Source organism: Pinus tabuliformis, chromosome 6, assembly GCF_031772625.1.
Source record: "Pinus tabuliformis cultivar Carrire ecotype Pingquan chromosome 6, CPIR1, whole genome shotgun sequence".
NCBI lineage: Eukaryota > Viridiplantae > Streptophyta > Pinopsida > Pinales > Pinaceae > Pinus > Pinus tabuliformis.
The window spans coordinates 1,003,441,751-1,003,468,119 of NC_142292.1; positions in this window are offsets into that span (position 1 = coordinate 1,003,441,751).

A 26,369-nucleotide genomic window follows, 5' to 3' on the forward strand; every position below is an offset into this window, starting at 1 on the left:
TTTAACATATTTTCTGAAAGTGCGTCCCTTGCAAACATCATGTTGATCAAGGGTGCATTTTGGAAGTCTAGTGGTGATCTGCTGAATTATTTTCAAAGCTCCATGGTCTAGGTGCCCCATGTGCCTATTTTAGAGCTCTCTAACATCTCGACCCTGAACATGTTTTACCTTTCTATTTAATGCAGTGCATGCATCCACCACTAACTTGTAGAGATTTTTAACCCAAACAACAATTTATTTTACTTGTCTAGTAGAAACATGCTTCATATGAGTTTTCCCCTTACTAAACACCACATCATATCCACGATGTTCATGTATAGTTACAAAAACTAAATTTTTCTTCAGACCAGGCACATAAATTACATTCTTTAGGTGAAGATGGGAGCCTAACTCCTTCTTAAAGGTGACCGTTTCAATCCCTTTGGTACTATACCTTCCACCATCTCCAAGCTTTATGTGTAATTGTAGATCCTTCTCTTCTAAGATGTTTAAGAACTCCTTACTTCTTGTCATATGAAATGAAGCACCAGAATCTAAGTGCCATACACTGTCTCTTACAATACTTGTCATTCATGCAATCAGGGTGAAATCTAACTCGAATTGTGAAGTGAGAGAATCACCTCCTACTACTCCTGCAGAATTCTTACTGGATTTCTTGTGTGAACACTTGGTTGCATAGTGTCCATACTCATGGCAGTGAAAACATTTAATTTTACTGAGATCTTTCTTCTTTCCATGGTTCTAGAGATATTGTTCCTTGTCTTGGGCCTTCTTTCCCTTATTTTTCTTTCCTTTGCTAGCCAAATAAAAGTTTTATTCCTCGTTAATTTTGGATGTGACACCATCTCTATTGTTTCTTCTAATCTCCTCCTGCACCAACTCAAACCAAAGTCTCTTCCAATCAGGGAGCTTGTCTTTACCATTAACTTAATCTTGGTAGTTGTGCCAAGATTTCATAAGGACAAGGAGTGCTAAGCTCACAAGTTCATATGATGGAACATTTTCTTGAACTCCTCCAAATTCATCTCTCACATAAGTGAATCTGGATAGGTATTGAACAATAGTTTCACTTTTACCCATTCGAATGTTCCTGATCTTATCTCTCAATGCCAATTTTCTGGCAACATTGTTGCTTTGGAATAGATCTGTTAGGGTTTTTCACATTGAAAATGGAGTCTCCTTGCCATGAAAATTAGAAACCACATGATCTCTAACTCCCTCTAGAATAATACTCCTAACTTTTGTTGTGTCTTTCTTCCACTGAGCCAGTTGTTATGCATCTGATGCTATTGGTTATGGAAAATCAGTTTGTGTGTACTCCAGTACTCCATTTTCATCCAACACAAGTTCCTTCTTGTCTTTCCAAGCACATAAATTTGAAGTCACCTCCAATGAATGCTCAAGCCTCAATCCATTTAAAGACATTGTTCCTGCACTAAAGAAAATATGCACCACAAAACTCTATTATTTGATTTTTTTCTGAGAGAAGATCTGGAACCTGGTTTCTATGTAGTCTTCAACATCTCTGATACCATGTAGAAATATATTGAAATTTGTAGGTGCTAATGAAATTAGACTGAGATCAATAGACACAAATTCTCTGACTCAATTTGCAGAAATGAAATCATACAATAGAAACACATGAAATCATTCAATCACAATGAACACAATATTTTTACTAGGGAACCCAAGTGGGAAAAACCCCTCCTCTGTTTGTATTATATCAGATGAGAAAATTTATCTATTACAATGATAACTTCAATCCTTGAAGCTGAACCTGCACTGCAATACCAATCCCCTGCTCTTGAGTCTACTCTGGAAAAATACTTATCCAAATCTAGGTCTCATTCTCCTCCTATTTCCTTGTGCAATTTCTAAGGAAATTAGCTCCTAAAGAGTAGGAAAATCTCCTAATTTCTTTCATAATTCTCAAGATAAAAAAAAAAAAAAAAAAAAAAAAAACCTCACCCACTAAATTCTAACACTGTAGGTTCACTAATATACAATAATTATTGCATTGATGCCTTTTTCCTCCACTCAACTAGCCAATATTCCAGGCATGACTAGTGTTATTTTTAGTAATTTGACTAGTTAACTAAGAGATCAGTGAGTTAACAACAATTACAACTACTCAACTAAACTCCCATTGACTCTATTCATGACTAGAGCTTAGATACCTGAGTTTCATTAACTATAACTCCACTAGATTGATAGATCTTAGCAATCAACTCATGCACAACTATAATTCTTGCCCACAAACTCGAATTGACTGACTTAACTAAGTGGCTTGGCCATGTCATTCTGAAATATTGCAACTCAAGTCATCCTACTGATGTGGAAATTCAAATTTCTCCATTTGACTAAGGCACGGGTCAAATGAAGCCTTTTCTTTCTACAATTTAACACAACTATCAAAGACATCATCATTGAAGGACTGTTAAAATACTAATTGTAGAAAATCAAAATGTAAAGGAAAGCATGAGTTGATTTTAAAATAGAAACTAGATATTACATAACATAAAAATAAAATACCTTTGGTGTATGTTCATACAACCTTTATGACTAACCCTCCCAAGGAAGCTCACTCACTAATGTGCAGAAACAATACTTTTTCTTATAAACCAAACTTGTAGAGAAATAATACAACTAAATAAATGCATTAAAAAGAACATATGACAGAAATGCACAACAAAGGATCTTGAGTGCTTGGGTTGGTCCCTAACCCAAGGAAACTTAGCTCCTTAAAAAAAACTTAGATTGGAATTAAAAATGCTTCTCATTAATCTCAAAAATTGTTCAAATACATGATACGACAATGGAAATGAGAAATAACAAGCTCTAGCTCGAATGGTCACTATCTTTATTTAAAATGTCAAATCCTACTAAGCTCATAGGTTCCTTTATTTTTACAGAAACTAGTGAGGGGAATCCCCCTTGAAGGGGGGGTTTCTTCCCTCCAAAACTCCTATAAAAGTGGATTTGGTTTCATGAGATTCTTGCAATCACTGAGGTGGAGTAATTGCCACATTCTAGCCAAGTAGTTGATGAGCTAACACGAGGAACATGCCTCCTAAACCTTCTCCTATTGGTCTACAACATTCTCCTATACAATAAATTCTCCTTTTCCTACACATTTAAGGCATTAATCTAAAGGATATGACAAATATTCCTTAACCTTCATAGCGAACACATTAAAGCTCAAAAAGATGTCATAAAATGTGAAGAGAGAGAGATTAAAAGGCATTGAAGGATGGTCATATGAGCCTTGATTGGTACCTATTTAGGAGGCCCATCATCATCCTTGAAGAGTTTGATGTCATAGGGGAGGTGACATTATTGGTTGACACAAAGATCTTGCCCTTGGCGTAGCCACCCAATGGTGTAGGGTTGTGGGTGTGGTGTTGTCAGAAATCCCAACCACTTGACGATCTCTATTGAGATGAGGTTATTTTTACTTCCACTATTAACATTGAAATGCAAGGGAACATCCTTCACCCACATTTACGAGTGAAAAAGACACTCACCTTCCTCTAGTTCTTTCAGCTCACTTTGTTGGACCTTCATGGTAGAAATCAATGTGTTGGTTCCTGCATCAATGATATTCTTCCCATTGTCTAAGTCTAATTGAGAGTTAGAGCCTACATCTAAATTTGAGGCTTTTAACTTGACCACCAAAAAATTTCTCGATTAACATTCATCGATGTTATGCCAGGGGCTCTTATGGAAGTCACACCACTTTCTCGTGTCTTTCTTTGTCTTCCCTTTACCAGTCTTTGTTTGTGGTTTAGATGGTTTTTCCAAGAGTGATCTATCTCATCTTTTCACTTTTCTCTACATTTTGGGGTTGTCTTTTCCATAATTCTATTGTGAGGAGTTAAAAAATCCAAACTCTCACTTCTTTTGTTTAAAATTCTTCTTTATTTTGCCAATATATCAACATGTTGCACTGGGTAAGGAGATTCACAGAAACTCCATTTTTGTATGGATGTGTTTGTGCAATTTGTTACAATACTTGAGCACTAGATATTTCTCAAAGTTTATGATACCTAGCTTGGTGTGCAAGGTATGGAAAATATCTGTGAAATATAACACTTTTTGGTCCCTCTCCTACTGTAATGTGATCCATCTCATGTACTAGTCATTGTAGCTTGCAACAAGGTAATATTTTTCCTTCATAGAATCCTTGAAAGAGTTGCAGGTGGGTATGTCCACAAACATTATGGATTCCTTCATGGCCCTTTGTTCATAGTAAGTCTCCCACCAATCCTTGACATGGGGGACAATCTGAAGGAGTGTAAAGGTAATCTTCTCTATATTGAAAAAAATGTGGATAGAGAAACACCCTTCTAGAATCTTTAACCATTTGTCTAGAGCGTGTGCATCTTTCTAGCCTTCTAATACACCAATATCAAAATTACCTTGTACCTTGAAGGGGGTGATGCCTCTAAAGTGGACTCTTAATGAAGATGCATCAATTGTTGGTAGTCATCGAAGGATCTAGATAAAATTATCCATCATCTCATTCCTTTGTCACATGAGGGCTTCCTTGAGAAAAAATTTAATAGGATCTACTGCTCCCTCGTCTTTCTTTCCTTCCACCATGGAAGGCCATTGGGGTTTCCAAGGATGGTCTTGCAAGGGCTCAAGTAGTTCGAGTCCAAAATCATTATACCTTGACCTCATTGGAGACATGCATAGAGAGACAGATGAAGAGACTACCATTTGATACAACTAATATGAATTTATGAAGAGTACAAAATGAAATACAAAATTAGAAAAAGAACATAGAGATATAGTGAAAATTGACTTCTATTAATAAATGAAACATGTTGAAACTATAAAAATGTGGAATGAAACAAACTCGCTTGAATGGTAGTAGTTTATCTCTGAGAGGAGATGTGATGACCACACATTTTCCATAGTGCATTACAATGAGGCCAAAAGGCCCTTTTTAACATAAGAAGAAAATGAGGAAACCCTAAACATCCAAAAACCTAACCCAATGAGATGAAATGCCAAAAGGTTTATGGGACCTAATAGGGTTAGTTGGTATATCAACTTCCCAGTGTCATAAATTTTGCATACAATATCCATTTGGCGTGTTCAATATCCCATTGGAAAGTTCTAGCCAAGAATTACACATTTCGACTAAGGCCCAAGTTATAACCTAGGTCTATGTCACATAAAAAATAAATAATTTAGGGCCTCAAAATGATCTTGGAAGATTAGGACCCAAAAAAGTATATAAAAACTGTTAAGATGGAGAATTTTTCTTTGAGCCAGTGGAATAGGTGACTGGCCACCAATATCCACCTTGATCAATGGGAGTCCCAAGGCTTTTAGGAACTTCCTTCCACCATTTTTCAATGTTCTCCTTGAAGGAGTGGTCTGATTAAGAAAAATAATTTTTCTGTGCTAAAATTTCTTTTCAAATTATATTAAATATGCTTGATGATTTATGAGATTGTTTGCAAGTTTAAACATGGATTTTTGAGTGTTTTTATGCAATTTTTATGTGCAAATTAACATAAACAAATTATTGAACAAACATATAACAAACATGAACATCGCAATAAAAAATATCACAACAACACATGATGAAGGAGTTCACACCTCCTGGGCTACGTCTCATTGGTCCATCTTCCAATGGATTGTCCCTCTCTATTATGCTCAAAAGTGTGAATACATCAATTTAAAATGCTTAGAATGCTCTGAAACCTATTCCAATGGCTCAAGAATGCCCAAAAATGCCCGTGTAGCCTCTTTCTGCTCCTGATTTGGTCAAAAACTGAAGAAGTTATGACCTTTCCCAATATTCTAGTAATCACACTGCAAATTCCCCAAAATCCAGCATCATCCTATAATTTCACCCCAAAAACGTGCTAACAGAGCGACAATTTCACCCAAAACCAAGAAAAATTGTTAGACAATTTAAACGCACGCTAACACCTATGTATCGAAAATTGTGGCCATGTGCCCGGGGTTAAGGCCAACAGCCTGCCCCCGTCGGTCAGGACCTCCATCCTCCTGCACAGGTGGTCACATTATGGTGAGTGTAACTAAGGGTCGGGCCCCGCGGGCTGGCCCAACCTCTGAACTATATACCATCATAATTTAAATATAGCACACAAATAATAAGGTTAAGGAACACGATGCATGGTGCATTGGTAAAGGCTTTGTATTAGTGTTGGGAGGTCACGGGTTCAACCCCTGCTGCCTTTGCTCGAACTATAACCAAATTTTTGGTGGCCTCCTGGGCTGCCATGTGGCAGCCTCCGGCTGGGCCACATGTTAGCCTGTGGTTGGCTACCTCTTCAACCAATCAAAACCGCTCAAATTCAACCAATAAGAATGTGACACTTGGCATGATACCATTCACCGAGGTACTTTGACCAAGTCAAATTGCCACATACCTTGCCCAGTCAGTGCCACGTCAGCAATACAGACTGCTGACTGGGCTATCAATTTTTTTGAAAAATTCATCTATTTAGGAAAGTGAACATAGCTTGTTTCTGGATTCATACGAAGTCCATTTTGCACAAAATGAGTTGCACCAAATTTAGGATAACGAGCACTACGCAGTTATCCAAGTTCCACACCAATACGAAAACTTTTAATTTTGAGCTATTTTTTGAGAACCTAATCATTCCTCCCCCATCATTGCAAATTAATCACTTCACCATAGAAATTTTCTGAATGAAATGAAATGGGCTTACCATATTGCATAAGGACTATGCCCATGGCATAGTTGCATACATCAACCTAAAAATCAAATGACTTTTTCAAGTTTAGAATAACAATTATAAAGGTTGAACTGATATTTTGTTTCAAAGCATCAAATTCCTCTTGTTTTTCCCCCCCCATTGGAAGACCTTTTGCACAACTGCCAAAGAATGAAAATGAGCTACAATAGAATAAAATTTTATAAAATTCTTCCTCCAACATTGGGCTGCTCCCAAAAAACCTCTTATCCAAATGACTATCTTGAGCATTGACCAATCCATAATGGCATCAATCTTGGATAGGTATAACTTCAGCTCACCTTCTCTAATATTATGGCCCAAGTACATCAAAGAAGTTTTACCCAACACATACTTTGACATCTTCAATAACAAATGTTCTTGACATACGACATCAAGTATTTTTTTCTCACACATGACATGTTCATAATGAAATTTTCTGAAAATGAAAATGTCATCCAAGTAGACTATCATGTCTAGAAATGGCTTCAATACATCTTTCTTCATATGCATGAAAGTAGTAGGAGCATGGAAAAGACCAAAAAGCATAACAAGCCATTCAAACAAACCTTTCTTGGTTTTGAATGTTGTCTTCCATATGTCTCCTTCAACAACTCTACTTTGATGATAGCCACTCCTTGAATCCCATTTAATGAAATGCTTTCCATTCTTCTTGGACACCAAAACAATAGGTGCACCACATGGTGAAGGAGATGGTTGGATGATCCTTTTGTTCAACAATCCTTGGATTTGCTTTGTTATTTCTGCACTTTCCCTTCTTGACATCCGATGCATGTCAATGTTAGAAAGAAGACACTTTTGTTGCAATGGTATTTCATGTTGGATTCTCCTCTTGGAAGGAAATCCCTTTTCTTTCTGAAACACCTCATCATCATGGTTAACAACATCAACCAAATCAATTTTCAAATTTGAATTACAACCATCAAACGCTTCATAATCAACATCAACATTGGGTTTGATCATAAGAAGCAATAAATTCTTGCTTGAATTCACTAGTCTTTTCATTTGCCCTACATTAACTAATGAAAGATTTAGTTTCTTGTGATGGGCTCTCACAATATACTCCACACCATCTTTGAACAAGTGGTACTTGTTTTCATGATAATAGAAGATTGATTTTCTATCATAGAGGTAAGGACTACCCAAAACAATTCCTGAAATATCAAGTGGTACAACATCTAATTCAACTTCATCAATGAAGTTTGCTATGATTGCAAACCAAAGAATACATTTTCTTGTAACCTGTAAGTTTGTGTCCTTGCATATCCAACCCAATGGATATGGCTTGGGATGTAAAATTGTTTCAAGATTAAGTTTCTTGACTAAATGATCAGATATTAAGTTGGCTTGAGACCCACTATCAAATAGTGTGTCGATTTGTGTATGTTTTGAGATTACCCTCACATGAAATAATTCAATCCTTCTTTCTTCATTTGGAGTACTAGTGTGACAATTTGATATATCAGTGCTAGCCATGGATTCTTTTCCTTTTATACACATGGCCATAATTTTAGTTTCATCACCCGAATCGGATCCCAAATCCTTTTGAATGATGTCAATTGTCTTTTCTTTTCCTTTGTTGTTGAATTTCTTAGGCCTCATATCAGGATGAAGCTTCCAACAATTAGCTTCATCATAACCCTCTTTGGAACAATGTTTACATATTGTTTTTTGTCCTTCCTTTTTAATGGATGCATTTTTATTTCCTTTGAAACCCTTTTCTTTTTCTTTACCCTTAAATGGATTTTTACTACCCTCTTCTGGAGTGTTTTGCCCCCTTACCTCAAGATGAGTGGTTTGCACACACACCTCATCTAGATTATTGGGATTAAACATAAGGATAGTATGCCTAAGGTAACTATGTAATCCCCTTATGCACTTTAGCAATGTGTCTTGTGATTTCAAATCTACACCTAACATTAGAGACATTTTTCTAAATTCTTGGGTGTAATCTTGCACATTTTGACCTTTAAGTTGTCTAAAGTTCTGCTAATTCATGATGGATTTCTACATATAAGCTAGAGGGTAGAATTGTATTTGAATTGTAGCAATGAAATCAGACCAATAAATTGAGATCTTACTATTTTTTTTATCTCCTCTTGTGTATTTGATTCCCACCATACTAGTGATGCACCCTCCATCCTCAAGGAAGCTAATTGAATCTTTATGTCATCCTCTTGAATGTTTTGAATTCTGCAATCGACCTCCAATTGAAGATTCCAATTATCAAGCTTCTTTTCATTCACTTCACCATTATACATGGGCAGTTCAAATTTAACATCAGATTTTAATAAGGGTGATTTACCAGTTTTGTTTGAGATACGTTGATGAGTATGAGTAAGGGTTGTGATAGTGGAAGAGGGTGAAGATGCCTATGAAGAAGAAGATGAAGAAGATGGTGGAGAGGGTGGAGGTTTACCTCCATTTCCATTACATCCTCCTCCTAAAGAACATTCTCCTTTGGGAGGTTTGGAGCTCTTACCTTGCAGTTTGGTATTCCTCTCTTCATAGAGTACCTTCACCATCTCTGTCATATTAAAGAAAGCCTTCCTGAAGACCTTCTCATCCTCTATCATGTTTTTAGGTTCTCCTTCATGAGACATGCTCACTAGAGTCTCAACTGCAACTTGAGGAAGAACTGGTGATGGAGATTGTGGTAACCTTTCCCTCCTTCCCCTTGACCCAACTTCAGGGATTTCAACCAGCTTCCCTTCTCCTCTCTTGAGTTTTAACCTTGTAAGCATGAAATTCACTTGCAAACAGTTAAATCCTTCTTGCACAAATAAAACCAAGAGCTCAGATACAAAACTTGATCTAATTAAGAAAATTAGTTTTGTTGTGCTAAAATTCGTTTTCAGATTTGTTATGAAACCAGCTCACAAAAAGATAGAAAAGATAGATCAACGCCTTAGAATTTAGCCTCTTCGAGGGGGAAACCTCCTTTACCTTACATAAATGAACAATTCTTGGATGATACAAATGAAAAGACCTCCTTTCTATATATAGGAGTCTAAGCAGTCATCATATAATTAGAGTCGACATAACAATAATAATGTAAGGGCACAATAATAACAATAGTGGGCTTCTATGGGGCACAATAGTAACAATATGTGGACTACATGGGTGCAAAAATATAATAAGGGGGTTGTACTAATAACAATAAGGGGTTACACTAGTAGTATAGGGGCCTAACATGCCCCTCTCCTTCAAAAAGTGTTGTCCTCAACGCTTGAGTAGTTCTTGATGCTTATGTATAAAATTCTTGTCCTCCCATGTGGAATCTTCAATGGGTAAGTTCTTCCACTTGATGAGATACTCTGAAATTGATCGATTTCGTAGCTGTCGGGTTCTTGTTTCTGTGACTGCTCCAGATTCCAATATGATTTTTCCTTCCTCTTCAAGTTCTGGAAATATTGTTTGAATTGGGAACTTCTGCAACTTTTGAATGAGTGGCCATACTTCTTTATCCTTTTTCCATTCATCCCTTGCTTCTTTTATCCACTCTGGTTGGATAATAGAAATAGCACAAAACAATGCTTCCACATCCTCATCCTTTCTTGAGAGTGCATCTGCCACCACATTTTGCTTCCCTTTTTTGTATATGATTTCAAAGTCATAATCCAACATCTTTGTGACCCACTTTTGTTGCTCTTTAGAGGCTAATCTTTGTTCTAAAAAGTATTTAAGGCTATCATGATACGTTTTTACCTTGAAGTGTCTTCCCATTAGGTAGGGTCGCCATTTCTTAAGTGCATGTAGTATTGCCAACATTTCCTTCTCATAAATAGCTTTGTGTAAAAGCTTTCCCTTGATTGGACGACTTTCAAAAGCAATGGGTCTTTCATCTTGCATTAAAACAGCACCAATTCCATTTCCTGAAGCATCACATTCCACAATAAAGGTTTTTGTGAAGTCCGGTGTAGCTAAGACAAGTGCTTGGCACATTGCCTCTTTAAGATGTTCGAAGGCCTTTGTTGCTTCTGGATTCCATGAAAATGCATCTTTCTTCAATAATGTTGTTAGAGGTGCTGCTATTCTCCCATAATTCTTAACAAACTTGCGATAATACCCTATCAACCCGAGAAATCCTCGCAGATGCTTTATGGATGTGGGGATATTCCATTCCTTAATGGCTTTAATTTTGCTAGGGTCTACCTTAACTCCTTCATGAGATACAATATGACCCAGATATTCCACCTCTTGTACTCCAAAGAAACATTTGGATCTTTTTGCATATAATTGTTTCTCCTCCAATAGTTGTAGCACCCTGTCAACATGTTCAACATGATCCTTCCAAGACTTGCTGGAGATTAGTATATCATCAAAAAATACTAACACAAATTTTCTAAGGGTGGGTTTGAAAATGGAATTCATCAAACCTTGAAATGTAGAAGGTGCATTGGTAAGGCCAAAAGGCATGACCAAAAATTCATAATGACCCTCATGAGTTGTAAATGTTGTTTTTGGAATGTCTTCAATCTTCATTCTGATTTGATGATATCCTGAACGAAGATCCAACTTGGTGAAGTAAATTTATCCATGCAATTCATCTAGTAATTCATCAATGACATGAATGGGAAACTTATCTTTAACAGTGAGCTTTTTGAGCTCCCTATAATCCAGACACATGTGCCATGATCCATCCTTCTTGTGCACCAATACTAATAGAGCAGAGAAAGAACTTTGACTAGGTTGAATTATACCAACCTCTATCATTTCTACAACCATACGTTCAATTTCACTCTTTTGGGCATAGGGATATCTGTACGGCCTAATGTTTGGAGGAACACTTCCTGGAATCAGATGAATAGCATGATCATGATCACGAATAGGTGGGAGACCTTTGGCAGTCTCAAATACCTTGGAATGATTGTCCAAGGCTTTTTGGAGATCTGGAGAAATAGATGATTTCGATGTGGAAACATCTAGCAAACATAATTGTGAAATTACACCTCTTTGTTCCTTTTTTAGAAGCTTTGTCACACCGTTAAAACTAATTATCTTTCCCGGTTTCCCTACAATACCCCTTAATTCAACTTCCTTTCCTTCCGCAGAAAATTTAATGAAAATTTCTTGAAAATTAAAAGCTATTGCACCCAAGGATTGTAGCCATTGGACTCCTAGTACATCAGCACCTCCCATTGAAATGGAAAGCATTGGGCTAGTCATTACATATTCTCCCATGGATAGCTTGATATTATGGCACTTTCCAGAGCAATTTATTGTTCCTCCATTTGCAACCATCACTTGACACTCTGGTGCTGGATATAGGAAGCAATTCAATTCTTTTACTACCTTACAATGAATAAAATTGTGGGTACTTCCTGAATGAATCAACACTATTACCTTTTTCTTTTTGATTTGTCCTTCTATCTTAATGGTTTGAGGAGTTGTAATTCAAGCCAATGCATTACAAGATATGGTCGGATTCATTTCTTCTTTATCTAGGCTTTGTTCCTAGAGTATATCCTCTTCTTTTGACCTTTCTTGCTCCTTTTCTTCTTCCTCTTCACAATCTATGTAGAATAATTTCTTCTCAGCACACTTATGACCTTTAGTGTATTTGCTATCACAACTGTAACAAAGCCCTTTTTCTCTTTTTTCTTCCAATTATTGTGGTGTTAACCTTATAGGTTGTGGAAGACTAGGGGCAACAACACTTCCATCTTTATAGTTGTGTGTGGTATGCTTCCTGGTTGCCATAATTTTTCTTTCCATTTTTCTTGCTAACCTGAATGCCTTCTCTAATGAATCAGGTTCCCAAAGGCGAACATCATGTTGAACATTATCCTTTAAAGTCCCTATGAAGACATCAATCCTTTGCTTCTCTGGAATATAATTTACCCTTCTATTCAATTTTTGGATGTCTTCAATGTGCTCTTCCATTGAACCCTTTTGTTTGATATTTATCAATTGGCTAAAGGAGTTTCTCTTTGTATCCTCATAATGTGCTATCATTTCCTCCATGAAAATTGACCACGTGACAAGTGGTTTATGAGAGCAAAGCAATTGATACCATACAAACTGATTTGGTTCCAAATATAAAGTTGCAATACGTACCTTTTGTGTGTTTTGCACATTATTGAGATCGAAAAATTGTTCCATTTGTAATATCCATGTTGCGGGATCCTTGCCATCAAACTTCCTCATATTGGTTTTTCTTGATTTTACGAGCTCAATCTTGAAACGACTGTAACTCTGTAATTTCAGATCTTCCAATTATGAAATCACGACCTACAGTAGCCCTCTGCGTCCTCTTCCCAATGCCACTAGTCTGATCCAAATTGGATTCTCCAAGGAAGATTTATGCCAAATCTCCCACAGTGACCTGATTATAGACTAGTTCAGTAGAGCGAATTTGTATGACATGCCACGTGTCACTGTTTCGACCTTTGGATCTGAAAAATGTACACAAGAAACTACAATCCGTCCTCGTTTTGTAACTTCTTACGAAATTTCAATGTGATTCTCAAAACAAAAGTTATGACTATTTTACCAAGGTCACCTGTTTGGAATGTAATTTAGGATTCTACAAAAAGGCTAACTTCCTCAGATCATATCTCCACAAATATTGCGTAAAAAGCTTTGAAATTTGGACCCGAGGTTCAGTGCGATTTCGTCTCAAATGGGTTTTTATTGGCTTCTGAAACGTTGCAGAAAAAAAAGTTATAGCGAAAATTCCACAATGACCTATTTGAAGCAGCGAAACCCTAGAATCCATAGCTCTGATACCAAATGTTATGAAACCAGCTCACAAAAAGATAGAAAAGATAGATCAATGCCTTAGAATTCAGCCTCCTCGAGGGGGCAACCTCCTTTACATTACATAAATGAACAATTCTTGGATGATACAAATGAAAAGACCTCCTTTCTATATATAGGAGTCTAAGGGGTCATCATATAATCAGAGCTAACATAACAATAATAATGTAAGGGCACAGTAATAACAATAGTGGGCTTCTATGGGGCACAATAGTAACAATATGGGGACTACATGGGTACAACAATATAATAAGGGGGTTGTACTAATAATAATAAAGGGTTACAATAGTAGTATAGGGGCCTAACAAGATTATATAAAATATGATTGAGGATTTATGAGATTTTTACAAGTTTAAAAATGGGTTTTTGAGTGTTTTTATGTAATTTTTATGTGCAAATTAACATAAAAAAATGTCTAAACAAAATTATATAACATACATTAGCATCACCATAAATAGTATCGCATTAACACATGATGAAGGAGATCATCGTTCCTGGGCTACGTCTCCTTGGTCTAGCTTCCAATGGCTTGAACCTCTCTATTATGCTCAAAAGTGTGAATACATCAGTTTATAATGCTCGGAATGCTCTGAAACCTATTCCAATGGCTCCAAAATGCCCAAAAATGTCTGTGTAGCCTCTTTCTACTCCTGATTTGGTAAAAAATTGAAGAAGTTATGGCCTTTCCCAATATTCTGCTAATTGCACCGCAAATTCCCCAAAATCTGACATCATCCGAGAATTTCACCCCAAAAACACACTAACGGAGCAACAATTTCTCCGAGAACCGGGCAAAATTGTCGGACAATTTAAATGTTCGCTAATACCTATGTACTGAAAATCGTGGCCACGTGCCCGAGCTAAGGCCAATGGCCCACACCCGTCGGTCAAGCCCCCCATCCTCCTTCGTCGATGGTCGAGTTATGGTGAGTGTAAGCAAGGGTCGGCCCCTGCGGGCTGGCCCAACCTCTGAACTATGCACCATCATAATTTAAATATAACATGCAAACAATAAGGCTAAGAATGACACATGCTGTATTGGTAAAGGCTTTGTATTAGTGCTGGGAGGTTGCACATTCAACCCCCGCTACCTCCGCCTGGACTATAACCAAATTTTTGGTAGCCTCTTGGGCTACCACATGGCAGCCTCCGGCTGGACCACATGTTAGCCCATGGTTGGCCACCTCTTCAACCAATCAAAACCATCGAAATTAAACCAATAAGAATGTGCCACTTGGCATAATACTATTCGCTGAGGGTAATTTGACCAAATCAAACTACCACATACCTTGCCCAATCAGCACCACGTCAACAGTACGAATTGCTCACTGGGCTATCAATTTTTTTGAAAAAATCACTTGTTTGGGAAAGTGAACAGAACTCGTTTCTGGAGTCACACTATGTCCGTTTCATGCGAAACGAGTTGCAATGGATTTAGGATAACGAGCACTACGTGGTCATCTAGGTTCCACACCAATATGACAACTTTTAATTTGGAGCTATTTTTTGAGCACCTGATCAAGGAGGGATGGAAAATCCAAAAAGATTCAAATATAAAAGGTTTGTTTTTAGTATAGCCTTTACAGTCAATATCTAAAGCCATTAGCTAATAATCAGATCAAAAACTTGGAAAAATCGAAGCCTCTATTGCAATGCATATCAGGAACAATGATTCAGATACTAAGAATCTGTCTATTCTAAAGGCAGTTTGGGCTTGTTCTCCTCTATGATTATTCCATTTATGAATTCCATTGGTGGTTTCCTAGTCTACTAATTTGAAGTGATATATCATCTCCATGAAACATATTGAGTATTCTAAATTCTTCAAAAATCCCCACTTATTTTCATCTAGTGATTTTACTATGTATAAATCTCCCCCATAATCCACTAGGATTCCTGAATTAGGTTATATATGTTTTGAAAACTTTAAATGCAGTTTATTTTGTCTCTTTGTACATTGGGCCCATAAACATTTTTAATATACCCAAACATTTTTTATCCTACCTTATCAAATATGGTTGTTAAATTTCTTTGAGTAGCTATGAAATTAGAGACAATGATTTCATTTGGAATCCATAATATGGCGAGACCTATATAGGCACCACATTCATCCACTACCATCAATTGATAACCCTTCCAAATTGTGCTTTAAATTCTATTGATTTGTGTACCACCACATTTTGTCTCCCGAATCAGGACTATTATAGGATTTTCTTGAGTGATTTTGGTTTTGAGAAGCCTGTGCTTGGATTTACCATTCAAACCTCTTTGATTCCATGGAATTATTTTCATTAGTGATCGCGGGGAGATGGGTGGAAGGCCTCTATCATTAGGGTTATACTTTCAGAATTTACCAAAAATTGTCCCATTTTACTGAATTAATTGTTTGTTACTTTTTCTTCCTCTCTTCTTTTCATCCTTGAACAACTTAATGTTTTCCTTATGACTACTTTTTTTTAACCCTAAGTGAAGAAGAGGCAAGATTTGGCTTGCCTTTTCAGTATTGATGCATAATCATTTTGGATTTGATGTAAGCATTTGAGATGAGTTCCACTTCCTTTTCTAGGATATATAAGGGATATTTGTTTTTCCAAGATGATACAATCAATTAGAGGTCAAGATTCTCTAGCTCTATCTCTTCTACCTCCTCTACTTCTCCTGGTCCTTCTGGGTCCTAGATCATCTCCACATCTGCCATGATTTTGTTAGCAGTTTGATCCTACAACTTCCTTATTTTAGCCAAATATTATGGATTCAACTCTAGTTCTTGACTTGGAGTTCCTTTCTCCCCCTCCTTTTTTATTTCATTGTTTACTGGATTTGAATCTGAGTTTGATAAGGCTAAATATCTATTATTTTCCCTCATGTTGTCCCATGTTGCTCCTCCATTATCTTTTATATTAGATATTCTTCTATTTATAGCTTTCTCAAATCCACCTTGAATGTTCTCTAATGAAGCTTTTAAGGGCCGTTGATTTAGATTAAGTGGTGACATGTTATGTAAACTTGAAGGTGATGGAAAATTTGCAAGTAAAATTTTATGTATTTTGGGTAATTGATCACTTCACTAAACACATAAAATAATAATTTTTAAACTTAGTTAACAGTAATAACAGAGACAATATACCATATCAGAAACACATAACAAAAAAAATGATAAAGGAGTTCACCCCTCTCCTGGGCTACATCTCCTAGTCCAGCTTCCAATGTTGGGCCTCTTTCATTAAGTGCTTAAATTTGTGTTTACATGGATTTACATTGCTTAGAATGTAAATATTATGTCTCCAATGGCTTCAAAACAATAAAAAACCCCTACTTGGGCTCTTGTTGGGCTCAATTTGGCCAAAAAATGAAGAAGTTATGTTATCTCCAAGTTTTCCTTAATAACTAATCTACAAACTGGACAGGACTGCTAACCATCCTACGAATTTCACCTTTCCATGGCACGCTGAGTGAAAATTTCACTCAGCACCTATGATATTTGTGCAAAAACTGGTGCAAAATGTTTCTTGGTTTAAATTTCCAGTAAGGCCTTGTGGCAGAAAAATAGGACCACATGGGGCCATACATCGGGCTGAGGCTAACCACCCGCCCCCATCGGCATACTCCCCTGGCTCTTCGACAGTTGATTCTATCGAGCCCATGAAATCAGCATTGTTCATGTTAGAGCCTAAATCTAGCTTAGGCTAAGAAAGGCAGGTCTAGGGTAACATCAAACCACGCTTAACCTGGTAGCTAGCCCTACCAGGTCGGGAGAGGGCTCTCTCCTTTTCAATCTCAACAAGAATATGGAAACTAAGGCTTGAGATGACTGAAAGTAAATGTTGATTTTAGGCTAGGTATATTTGCTCAGAGGATTTTGATTGATTTTAATGGTTCTTTGTTGGATCATATGAGGAAGGCAGTTTTGGGTCCAGGAAATCAACTGAGATTTGCAGAGGTTTCTGTGGGGCGAGGTAGGCAAGTGTTTTAGCACTTTGAATTGGGTGTAATGATGAGTCTAAAGACTGGTGAGGAGTTGGAGAGGGCATGCAAATGTCATGAGTCCTCTTCAAACAACAGAAAACATTTAAAACTAAATAAACCCCAAGGCAGAGCACTGAAACATCAATGAATTCCACCTTTTACACTTGATTTGATTCATTTAGTTATGCAGAAAAAGAGAGAGATGATGACACATATAAACATATGATAAATTGAATAATAGAGAAGAAAACAATACTAATTCACATTAGCACAAGAATCCCACAAAATGCTGCAAAACCTGGTTTGTTTCCTTGCCAAACTGCAGAAGTGATGTACAAAGTAGCTCAATGCATCCACAAGAGTCTAACCTTTACAAATAACTAAGAAGGTACAAGATATAGGCATAATACCACCTATACTAGCCATCAAGGGTCGAATCCATAAGTCAAGGATCTGTTTCAACAACATCTAAACTAGGAACTCAAAAATAGGCAGTGGAATAGCTTGCCTCTAAAACTATGGAAACTGATTCATTCATCCTCAAACCAACTCTAACTGATGTATCTACCTCCTTAAGTAATTTTTCATCATAATTACATCATGGTACATCAAGTTACATCAAATTACATCATTAATTTACCAAGGAGAGAATGAAAAGTCAAACAGGCAGCAAACTAGGTGAAATTCTGAACAAATAGGCAAAACTAGCAAATTTTTCTCCTATGCGCAACGCCACTGATCCTATGCATAATGATTTTTGTAGGCTAGTTTTGGAAGGCTTCCCAAAGTCTAAATCTAGTGCAGGATATCTCGTTGGAAAGCATGGTGAGTCTAGTTTCTAGAACAACTTGAATTTTTTGATTTGGAGTCCATTTGCCCCTCCAAAAATGAAATCTCACAAGACTGCTTCCTGTGTGGCAAAAAAGTGGCAGAGAGGGCACGTTTTGGGTGTTTTTGGCCCTTTTGGAGGTCCAGAACTTGTCAAAAATTCTTAGCCATTTCTGAGCATGCATAAATTTTCATGGTGATTCCAAAAATGTAAAGCTTTTTTCAAATGGAGGCCCCCATCAAAAGCATAGCGCCACCGCGCTACGCACCTACTGAAAAAACCTGTTTTTTGCCTCAAAAAAATTCAAAAATGACAAAAACTTCACCAAATTTCTTGAAATTTGGCATGAGTGATCCTTGTTATGTGTTATGCAAGGCCAAAGATGCTTCAGCCAAGATCTTGAGTTTATCTTGCTCTTTTTTTCTCCTTAAAGCTCTCTTTAGTTTAGCCTTTAACCTCTTCACCCTTGTTTTGCAAATTTTATTCCGGGTTAAGTAGTGATAGGCCATATGGCACAACATTTTCTTCTCCTTATTAGATTTTTCAAGCAATTTCTCCAAGTGAATGTTTTCCCTCTCTAACCATGATTCCCGGTCAACCTCAATTTCTTGCTCAAGGGGTGTCATTTTGATTTTCCTTCTTTTTGCTACTTGCCTATTTTCTCTAATTGTTTGCAGCTCCATGATAGTTTGTTTATCCTCCAGTCGCTTTTTCTCTTGCTTAAGGAACTTAATGATCCATTTAGCCCTCTCAAGGTCAAGTGACAAGGCTTGGATTTCAGCCTCTTTTTCTTTAATGATCATATCTCTAAGTTTTGAGCTTTTAGGGCCCAAATTAATGTCATCTTCTTGAACCAAAACAAAATCTCTATCTTGATCTTCAGTAGGCCCTTCATCATGCAATTTTTGCTTTCCTTTGTCCTGTACCTGTACTGCTAAAGAAGAAGACAAAGCTCCTTTCACCCCAAGTGAAGATAGCATTTGCCTGTGATCTGGTGAAGGAAACGAGACCCCTTCCACCCCTGGTGGAGATAATACTCGTTTGGTAGCTGCAAATAGTCTCCTTGTGCCTTTCTCATAAGTGAAAAACACTGGCACACCTGTAGTTTCAGTCTCATGAACATCTGGCTGGTTTGAAGGCCCTCCTTCCTCTTGAAGCACCAATGAGGTCACCTGAGGGCTTTTGAAAACCTCATGTGCAATGAAGGTATCCCACAGGGAAAATTTTAAGAACCCCCCCTAAATTTATAAATATAATAAATGGGCGAATCTCCATGGTATATAGGAAAAATGAAAGGCGATTTTATCAATAATATAATATGTATATATAATTTTTTGGCGAATCTCTCATCAGGCATGGCGAATATTTTACTCAATTATAAAATCTTGTAAGATCTTGGCGAGTCTTTCACTAAATAATAAAACTTTGTAAAGTCCTAGTGAATCTTAGCATAGGCTAAATGCTGGTTTAATTCCCCCATTTAAATAGGGTACATTCCAGGTGAATACCATGTGCCATTTTGGTGAATACCATGGGTCAATACCATGTGCCATTTTGGTGAATACCATGGGTCAATACCATGTGCCATTTTTATTTTTATTAATTCTAATATTAGGGTTAATAATGGTTTTTTGCATGGTATTAATAACAATCTAGTCCATGGTATTTGTCCCATAGTATTTTCGCCATAGGTTTCACCTAAATATAACCCATTTTTTAAATATAAAGTGACTTATGGAGTAAATATAAAAAAATGTTTTATTTGTTTACCATACCTCTCATTTATTTATATTTTTATTAATTTACCATACCTCTTTTACAAATATGGTATTTGGCCCATAGGATTCACTTAAATAAAACCTCTTTCTTGAGCCTTCATAAATAGAACGAGGGTTATGGACTAAATATAAAAAGAGGTTTTATTTATTTACGATATGTCTAGTTTATTTATATTTTTATTTATTTACCATACCTTTTGAGTAAGTATAAAAATACGTTTTATTTATTTACCATACCTCCAATTTACTCATATTTTTATTTGTTTACACCCTTACATGTATATAAGGTGACTTATGGAGTAAATATAAAAAATGTTTTATTTATTTACCATACCTCTCATTTATTTATATTTTTAGTAATTTACCATACCTCTTTTATAAATATGGTATTTGGCCCATAGGATTCACTTAAATAAAACCTATTCTTGAAAATGGGCGAATGGATTCACTTAAATAAAACCTATTCTTGAAAATGGGCGAATGGAAGGTTGTAAGTCCTAATTTCAAGGGCTAAATTTACCTTTTTTACCCTCTCCCTTAAAATAAGGTGGGCTATTTGAGGTGATTTGTAAAAATGTACTATGGTACAAAATATTCGCCCACTAAAAATTTAAAATCCCTTAATTTCGCCAAAGGGCGAACATTCGCCCCTAAAATTATCCTTGGTATCCCATGAAATATTCAGCAAGCTTAGCTGATGCAAAACAACAACTTTAATCAATGAAAAATGGTAAATGCTACTAAAATGCTAAGGAAGAGGTTTCCTTTGCACATATAGATCCATCTTCTCAATATTCCTGCATATAAAATATGGGAGGTTCATCATCCTCACTCTTGTGAAATGCATCAGCAATCTAACATGGTAGGTATACAGACGAGAAAACCTCCCTTCACAGGTGAAATACTTGATGATGAGTTTCATGAGTGGAGCATAAGTATCTTGCAAGTATTTGAAAGGAAAGACCCTACTGATTTGCCTCTGATAACTAGCCTTGATGTAAGGCTCATAATGTTCTCTGCCCACACGCTGCCCCTTATTCCACTGTTCACCCACATGAGGGATGCATGTTGCTGCTGCAATGATTTCAGGTGTCAAGGTGAAAGAGACACCATCTAGGTTCACCTGGCCATTGTGAAGATGAAGAACAAATAACCTAGCAATCTCATGGTGATATTTCACCCTCTCCACCATTTCACAAAAGTGGTAACAAGATTGATGTTTAAAACAGGTTACTGCAAGAGGGCAAGCAAGTAACTCTGTGAGAGTGATGGGCTCCTCCTAGATATGTTTTCCTCGTTTATGTGGTTTTCTTGGTGCATGAGCCTCTTGGGAAGAATCATTGACAGTTTCATCATCCCTCTCATATGCTGAGTCTGTTTCCATACTTGCAAATTTGGAGTGAAAAAGGATGAGTATGAAGAGATTTTTAAAGTATGAGGGTGAGTAAGGTGCACTGTTTCTTTTCTTTGGGAAATGAGGGATTGATTGATATTATGACTGTAAATGAGGGTTTTGATGGTGGAAGCAATGTAATGAGGGAATAGGAAATGGGAATTAGGGTTTTGGGAATGTATAGGGTTAATGTTTAGGAATAATGTATAGGGCTTAGGGTTTGGTAATAGGGATTGAGTGCCAATGATTTTGGGAGAGGGAAAGAGGAAGGGATTTAGGGAAATTTAGTGCAAGGGAATGGAGTGTAGGAAGATAATCAAAGGGGAATTAAAATAGCAAAAAAAACAAAACCCTATGCAAATTTGGCAAGACAATTTTAGAGACAGCTAGGGTTTAGCTTTTAGATACACAAATCACCACTATAGATGAAAAAATCCCTTGCTATACCAGATGTGAGGCTTTAATTACTTGTTGAGAGGTTACTTGTGAATTTGGAGGCAGAGGAAGGTGATGAAATTTGATTTGGAGCTCAACAGGAAGGTGCGTAGCGCTGCCTCCCATGTGCGTAGCGCACTTTGTATGCGTAGCGCATGACCAAAATTCAATGAAAAATCTGTGCCAGGTGCATAGCGCCAAGCAGGTGTGTAGCGCCAATGCCCAGGTGCGTAGCACCAGTGAAAATTTGTGTTTTTTGCTCAATTTCACCTCTTTCTCCCACAAACCCGATTTTCTCCTTTTAGCTCACTCTCTTACACAAAATGAAGACTTTCAAACACAAAGAAGAACTTTATATCCCCTTGGTTTTAATTTTTCATTTACAAACCCACTTTTCTAAAGTCTTATTCACTTTGCTTTAAAAAGTCTGGTTTTCATTTTGCAGTTTAACTCTTCTTAATCACTTGATGAACTAATGCATTGATGTTTTTGTTTCTTGCAGTGGCTGGAGTTGCCAAGGTGACCAAGGGTAGTAGCTAGAACTTATTACATATAAAAACATTGAAATTACATCAAATTTGTACATGAAATGGAAAAAACCCTGTTTTCACCTCAAAACAGAGTTTTGAGGTAAAAACCCTTCATTAAGCATATCATCAGTGAATTTTGTAATTTTATGAACTTACTAGACCTCCTCATGTGCCTGGTGACCTCTTATTGAGTTTTTTATGACCATGGTGGCAAACCCTAGACCTAGTGAGACCTAAAACCCTAAAACTGATTTTGGTAAATGGAATGAAATAAAATGACAGTAAATGACCTGAACATGTGAAAATAGGCCAACAGGTAAATGGCATGAGGGAAATTGACAATGAACCACTACCATCAGTTGATCCATGACCTAATGGAATGCAGCTGACCAGATGGGACACCTAACATGCATGCAAAAAGAGAAATTTGATCACTGATGGAGGGATGAAGATACCGACACTAACAGCTCCCAAACTTTCCGTGCTCGAACTCCAAACTTTGTGCTAACCGCTCTGCTGTGGTGGAGTGTGGTTACATAATGGTAGTGTGATCGGGGTTGGTCGCCAAACTCCACTCTCGCATCTGTTGGTGCTCCAGGTTGTTAGCATATGGTCCAGTGGCTTGTTATTGCAGGTGCCGGAACTATTGGATGGGGCTAAGCCCAAGCCCTCGGCTCCCTTGCCTGTAGCCTTGTGGGCGTGGTGTGACCGGGAGCTAAGGCTTAGCCCCTACCTCGTCCCCCAATACTTTAATGCATATGATTTAAATAAAAATATTCCACCAATACTATTAAGAACCACCTACATCCTAGCGGTAAGGCGTTGTAAAGCTTCTGCATAGGTCGTGTGTTCAAGTCCGGTCAGTTGCAGTTTGTCCATAACCAAAACTTTATTGAATCCTGGGGTGCCAGGTGTCAGCCCATGATTGGGCCACATGGCATCCCACCATTGGTCCAACTCAAAAACCTAACCATAAATCAAAATTTCCCAAATGGCCAGCAATAAGAGAAGTATGTGCTTCCCTTATGATGTTGACTCTTTCACCCCGTGGAATTCATAGCTTTCCGAGATGATACAAAATTTTATCATGAACATGGTAATCTAATTCCTCTACTTGGTTGCCTTGACACAAAGTTGCACATACATCTTTAAAATCTTCATCTACAACATATTTTTCAACATAGCTCTCATGCATGATATAATTATGCTTAATAATAACTAAAGCACTAACAATTGGTCTAGAAATCATGCCAACAACCTTGTTATAGATACATTTCTTATACTTTATCACTAAGTGGAATTGCTGCAAGAAACCCATCGATCTGAAATGTCACGCTTGTTGTATCTTGGTTTGTGATTGCAAGTATTGTAATGGTTGATGATCAGTGTGAATGATAGTTTCCTTTCCCATCAAGTAGTTTTTCCACTTTTTCACACTTTGCATGCATACAATTCCTTATCATATGTAGGATAGTTAACTATTGTACCATTAAAATTTTAAGAATGGTAACATATGGGCTTACCATGTTGCATCAAGACCGCTCGCATGGCATAGTCACTTGCATCTGTTTGTATCTCAAATGGTTGTCTTAAATCAGGAAGTGCGAGAACTGAAGCTGTGTTGAGTCTCCCCTTCAATGCATCGAAGGATTTATGTTGCTTGGCTCCCCATTGAAAAACCCTCTTCACACTTGTCAAGGCATGTAATGGAGCTTCAATTGTAGAAAAGTTAGAAATGAAATTTCTCCAATTTTGGGTTGCTCCCAAAAAGTTCCTAACCTTTGTTACATTATTGGTTTTAGGCCAATCTACAATGACTTTGACCTATGAGGGATCTATATTCAATTCACCCCCTCCAACAATATGTCCCAAATAGACTAACGAGGTCTTTCCAAATTCACATTTAGACATATTTAAAAACAACTTCTATTTCTTTAAGACATCTAATACTTGCCTAACATGCCTGACATGTTCTTCATGGTTTTTACTGAAAATCAATATGTCATCTAAGTAGATAATCACAAAGTCATCAAGAAAAAGCCTTAAAACATCATTAATAAACTCTCATGAAAGTTACAGGAGAATTACAAAGCCCAAAAGGCATAACTAACCAGTCAAACTAACCTTGATTTGTTTTGAAGGTTGTCTTCCATATGTCTCCTTCAGCAATCATAATATGATGATAACCACTTCTCAAGTCCAACTTAGTGAAATAAACAACATCTTTCAACTGATCAAGTAAATCATCAATTCAAGGAAGAGGGTAATGATTCTTCACCATGATCTTGTTCAAGGCTCTGAAATCCACACACATGCACCATGTACCATCTTTCTTTGGTACTAAAAAAATTGATGACCCGCATGGCAATGTGCTTGGTCTGATGGCCTCTTTATCAATAAACTCTTGGATTTGTCTGTTGATTTATGCATTCTCCATAACTGATATCCTATACATGCTAATGTTTCAAAGAGGAAAATCTTTATGCAATTGGATCTCATGTTGGATTCCTCTTTTAGGAGGAAATCCTTTGGGTTCATGAAACATCTCATCATAGGTTTTAACAACCTCAAATAAATCAGATTTTAATCTTGCATCACATCCTTGGAAGGATTCATTTTCATCATTCTCTTTTGGTTTGATCATCAAGAGTACAAAGTTCTTACTAGAATTAACAAGCCTCTTCATTTGTCCAGCATTCACAAGTGATAAATTCAACTTCTTGCTATGTGATCTGACGATGTACTCAATCCCATCTTTAAACAAGTGATATTTGTTCTCATGGCGATGGAATATGTCTCTCCTATCATATAGATATGGGCTTCCCAAAACAATACCACAAATGTCAAGTGGAATAACATCGAGCTCTACCTCATCTATAAAGTTTGCAGTGATGACAAATCTCAGTTTACATCTTTTTGCCACATGGAATTTTGCATTGTCACATATCCAATCTAAAGGATAAGGTTTAGGATGAGTGGTTTCCAAATTCAATTTCTTAACAATGTCTTCTGAAATAAGGTTTTTTTGTGATCCACTATCAAACAATGTATCTATATTGGTATGTTTTGAAATGACTCTAATGTGGAAAAGATCTATTCTTTCTTTTTCATGTTGAGTTTCATTGAGGCTACTTGAAGAACTAGTACTTGCAATAGAGTCATTACCTTTAAATCCCATGGTTGTGATCTTTGTTTCATCCCTGGAATCGGATCGTAAATCATGTTGTGTAGTTGCAGTAGTATTTTGTTTCCATTTGTTGTTAAACGTTTTGGGTCTCATTTCACGATAAAGTTTCCAACAGTGGTCTTCATCATGGCCTTCTTTTGAATAATGTTTACATGTGATTTTTTCTCCCTCTTTTTTGATTAAAGCATTCTTCTTCCATTTTCCTTTGAATTTCCCCTTTCCTTTGTCTCCACTCTTGAATGGATTCTTGTTGTCCTCTTGAGGAACATTCTCCCCTCTTGCATCTAAATGAGTTCATGTACACAAAATTCATCTAGTTTTGTAGTGTTAACATGAGAATTGTGTGTCTCAAATAACTATGTAGTCCTTTAATGTATTTGAGTAGAGTGTCTTGAGAGGATAAATCTGTACCCAAAACCAAAGCTCTTTTCCTAAATTATTGAGTATAGCTTTGCACATTTTGACCTTTAGCTTGCCTAAAGTTTTTCCAATCCATTATAGCTTTTTGCATGTATGCAAATGGATAAAATTGCCTTCTTATTGCAACAACAAAATCATTCCAAGAGGATAAAACATTACTGTGCTTCTTCACATCCTCTTAAGTTTTGGCCTCCCACCAAATAAGTGCTGCACTTTCCAACGTAAGAAAAGTAAGCTAAATTTTGGTATCATCATCATTGATTCTTTGTATCCTGCAATACACTTCAATTTGACGAATCCAATTATCT